Raw genomic sequence first — 4494 nt, 5'->3', positions numbered from 1 at the left:
TGTCTAATTCCCTCTCCCTGGTGATCTTCATTTCTTGAAAATTTTAGCCTTTGCACAAAATGCAAAAAAAAAAAAAAAAAAAAAAGAAGAAGCACAATTCATGAAAGAAAAAAACTGATATAACTGGACTTCATTAGAATTAAAAACTTCTGCTCTGTAAAAGACTGTTAAGAGAATGAAAAGACAAGCTCAAAACTGGGAGAAGATATATGCAAAAGGCCTCTCTGAAAAGAGTTTATATCTGCAAAATATATACAAATACATTGAAAATGTGTATAAGGAACTGCTAAGACTCAACAGTAAGAAAACAAACAACCCAATTAAAAAATGGGATAAAGACCTGAACAGGCATCTTAACAAAGATATGCAGATGGTAAATCAGCACATGTGAAAAGATGCTCCACATCACATGTCAACAGGGAAATGCAACTTAAAACAATGAGATACCACTACATACCTATTGGAATGGCCAAAATTTAAACACTGACAACACCAAATGCTAGCGAGGATGTGGAGCAACGGGAACTCTCATTGCTGGTGGGAACGCAAAACAGTGCAGCCACTTTGGAAGACAGTTTGGCAGTTAAATGCAAAACGAAACATAACCTTACCATATGATCGCGCTCCTTGATATTTACAAAAAGGAGCTGAAAACTATGTCCACACACAAAACCTGCATGTGGATGTTTATGGCAGCTTTATTCATAATTGCTAAAACTTGGAAGCAACCAAGATGTCCTTCAGCAGGTGAAGGGACAAATAAACTGTGGTACATCCAGACAATGGAATAGTATTCAGCAATTTAGAGGGGGAGGAAAAAAAAAAGAGCCATCAGGCCAGGAAAGACCTGGAACAACCTTAAAAGCACATTCCTAAGTTAAAGAAGCCAGTCTCAAAAGATCAAAACTCACAGAACGTACAACACCTGGATTGAACCCTGATATAAACTGACTTAATAATAAGGTATCAATATTGGTCCACCAATTGTAACAAACGTACCACATTATGGCAAGATGGAAATAATAGAGAAAACAATGTGCTAGGAAGATGGAGTGAGAACTCTGTACTTTCCCATCAGTTTTTTCTGTTAAGACTAAAACTGCTCTACAAAAATAGTTAATAAAAAAACAAGCTAGCAAGCTATGAAAAGGCATGGAGGAACCTTAAATGTATGCTGCTAAGTGAAAGAAGCCAATCTGAAGAGGCCACACACCGTATGATTCCAACTACACGACATTCTAGAAAGGCAAAACTATGGAGACAGTAAAAAGATCAGTGGTGGCCGGAGGCTGGGGGCAGGAGGGCAGCGGTGCGTGAGGGCTAAGGGAGAAGGTGAATAGGTAAAGCACAGTGGATTTTTAGGGCAACCAACTATTCTCTATGATGCTGTAATGGCAGATACATGTCATTATACATCTGTCAAAACCCACTTAAAGCACAACACAAAGAATGAATATTAATGTATTGCTATTGGTTCATCAATTAACAAATGAACCACGTTAAGGCAAGATGCTAATAACAGTGGATTTCTATACTTGTAATCAAATTACCATTAAGATAGTCTTCTATGCACTACCAAGAATAGAAAAAAATACTGCCAATAAACTATCATGCCACCATGTATCCTGACTTCAGAAATATTAAAAAGTGGAAACCTATGTGACTTAGTATATACCTACCCAATCCAGTATATACCTACTCAATGTATACCCTTCCACCCACCTGGAATACCCTTGCTTCCCAGCTCACTAATTCCACGCATCCTTCAAGACTAAGCCCCAACCAACTCTATTCTTTCCTGAATCAGCCCAAGGAAAACCCAGAATGTGGTAATTGCTCTCTCTACTGTTATTTAATGTTTAACTGTGTAAGTCTTATCTCCCCAACAAGATTACAATGAGGGCATGAACTTTTCCTTACAATGTTTCAGATCCTTCAAAGAACCTTTACAAATAAACATTTTAAATATTCATTTAATTTGGGGGAGGAAAAGATGTATTTATTCAAAAAGTGGCAACTATTCAGTTTCCACTAAACTTAAGAAGGGCAAATTTGAAACAATAATTTAAGACGTGGGGGAAAAAAGACCATTTGAAGTTTTTGTTTTTTAAATGAGGCAAAGGACTTATGGTGCAGCCAAAGAGAATTAAGGAAAATGAGCATATGTGGGTACGCAACATCATTAGTTGTTAGGAAAACAAAATTAAAACTACAATGAAAGTACATACCCACCGGAACTGCCAAATTAAAATGACTGACAATGCTAAGTGTTGGCAAGGAAGTGGAGCCACTGAAACGCACAGAACGAGGCAGAGTGCCCTGGAGCTAAACCCACGTGCAACGTGTGAGCAGCATGTGAAAGCATGTGTCCACCCAGAGACACATACAACAAATATGGATCAACTGTGCTATGTACGTTCAGACAATGCAACCAGAATAAGACGAAGGATCCCACCTCTCAGACCAAATGCTGAGCCACAGAGGCCAGTCCAAAAAGAGTGGCCTCTACGCACAAGAAGTTCAACAGGCAGAACTGATCTGTGGTAATAAAGGTCGGAATAGTAGTTACCTTTGGGTAGGAGGGCTTAGAATGGAAGGGTGCAGATGGGGGCCTCTGGAATGCTGGGCATGTTATTTGATGGGAGTGGTGGGCCCACGGGTGTGTTCACGTGTGAAAATCCTTCCAGCCGAAACTACAGTTAATTCCCTGCCCAGATTCCGGTACCAGGCCAATCCCCCCCCCCCCCCCCCCCACCAGCCACTGCAGTGGGCTCCTTACTGCCACCCTCTCTGGAGAATTACACTCTCACCCACCCCAGGGGCAGCCTGCAGACAACGACTAAATGACACAGGGATACAAAATGCCAGCCCCCTCACCTCAAGAAGGGACAACTCTGTGATGCCAGCCACGCTCCAGAGTTGTCGGTGGGATCCGGCTGAAGATAAACGCCAACCGAGAAAACCCCTTGTCCCCTGCCCTCCCCTCTTCCCTCCTCAATTTCACCTGCACAAGGATTTCCTCCTCAGGCTTCTAGAGGCATGGCCTAAGACACAGACACTTAATGTCTGTGACCCTGACTGTATGTTAAGTCTAAACCTCAATGAAAAGGGAGGTAAAAAGGGGAAAAAAATTGTTTCGCACAGCTGAAAAGCAAGACGTGCAATCTCCCCTTGAGATTCTGATCAACAGATAACTATTTTCCTTAAAGAAGAGATGTGTTACTTGGTGAGAAAACAGAATCAACACCCTAGCAGGACCTGCCAGGGCACTCCTGTCTGTAACAGAAGTCACAAAGTCCTACATAAGTGAGGTGACATGGATTCTAAGGTGGTGACCTGCCCCCAGCTTGCTATGTGGCTGTGCTATCACTCAACAGCTCTTTATCCCACCTGTAAACTAGATCTGGCCCAGAGGTTCTCCAAGGCCCCTTCCAATGGCATAAGTCCTTTGATCTCATTTGGAATTTTCATGAATACCCAAGCCACTGAATGTGACCCACGCCAGCCCTGCACAACACCTACACAGCACCTAGTCTGGCACCTAGTTCTGCAGCCTCCAACCAATCACCATCATGCAAAACCCGAAGCTTATAAATTATCAGCACACTTCCTTCCCACATCCCTGCTGGGTTCCCCTCCTCTACCCTCAGAAACCATCATGCACATACCCCCATAGTACAATTTAAAGCGGATATTCTTACATGGACTTGAGCATCCGCTCAGTCATGTGCCAACCCCGTCGTTAAGTGTAACATACAGAATACACTAATACAGAAGAAAAAATAGACGAACCACTGAAAGAACACTTTAGAAAATTACTTAGTAAACAATCTGCTAATTATACTCACTTGAACTTTTCCAACACTCTAAGCAAGGGCGACCACACTTTATTTTTAGTCTGATAAAACTAAAACAGGCAGGGAAGGGATCCAGTGGAGAAGTGGTAAAAAGCAAGCAAATGAAGCAACACTGACGCTGAGCTACTTGTCAGCAATTCCACCGAATCAGTAAATGCCAGTCATCAGAGAGGACAGCACAGTAACTAGTTTGTACGCCCTTATTCTACACTGTTATCCTAAGAATAATCACACGACCAGTTGTAACAGAAAAAAAGTGCTAGAGTCTCTCCAGAAGTGTTTCCAAAAGGCTGGTAAAGGACGACTTTCATGGCCTTGGATTCAAACACGTGGCCTATGATGAGGAGTTCCGCCTCAACTTCAGAGACTGTTGTCATGAACAAATACATTCTACTTACTTTCTACAACAGACAAGACCCCCACGTAGTACTCTAAAAGCAATCACCATCAGTCAAGTGTGATAAAGTATCTAAAGTTCATTTCTGAAAGAAACACTGTGTCCTTTGCCCCGAGTTTTTCACTACCTAAGTATAAAAGGCCGTCCACCCTCAGCATCGTTGCAGCTTCTGGGCGATTCCGGTCCACAAAGCCCTTTTTCCATCAGCTTTCCTTCCAGACGCGCTTTGAGCCGTCGGAG

General features: G+C 42.3%; 1 protein-coding gene across 1 annotated transcript in view; it reads right to left on the bottom strand.

The window, feature by feature from the left end:
* The window catches only part of UBE3C (ubiquitin protein ligase E3C), a 120295-nt gene that overhangs the window by 115597 nt on the left and 204 nt on the right, over positions 1-4494 (bottom strand). The gene's annotated exons all lie outside the window — the stretch shown is intronic.

This window comes from Lipotes vexillifer, unplaced genomic scaffold (assembly GCF_000442215.2).
Source record: "Lipotes vexillifer unplaced genomic scaffold, Lipotes_vexillifer_v1.1 scaffold2094, whole genome shotgun sequence".
Classification (NCBI taxonomy): Eukaryota; Metazoa; Chordata; class Mammalia; order Artiodactyla; family Lipotidae; genus Lipotes; species Lipotes vexillifer.
Note: the sequence above shows the minus strand (reverse complement) of the source record. Positions and strands in the feature narration are given on the sequence as shown.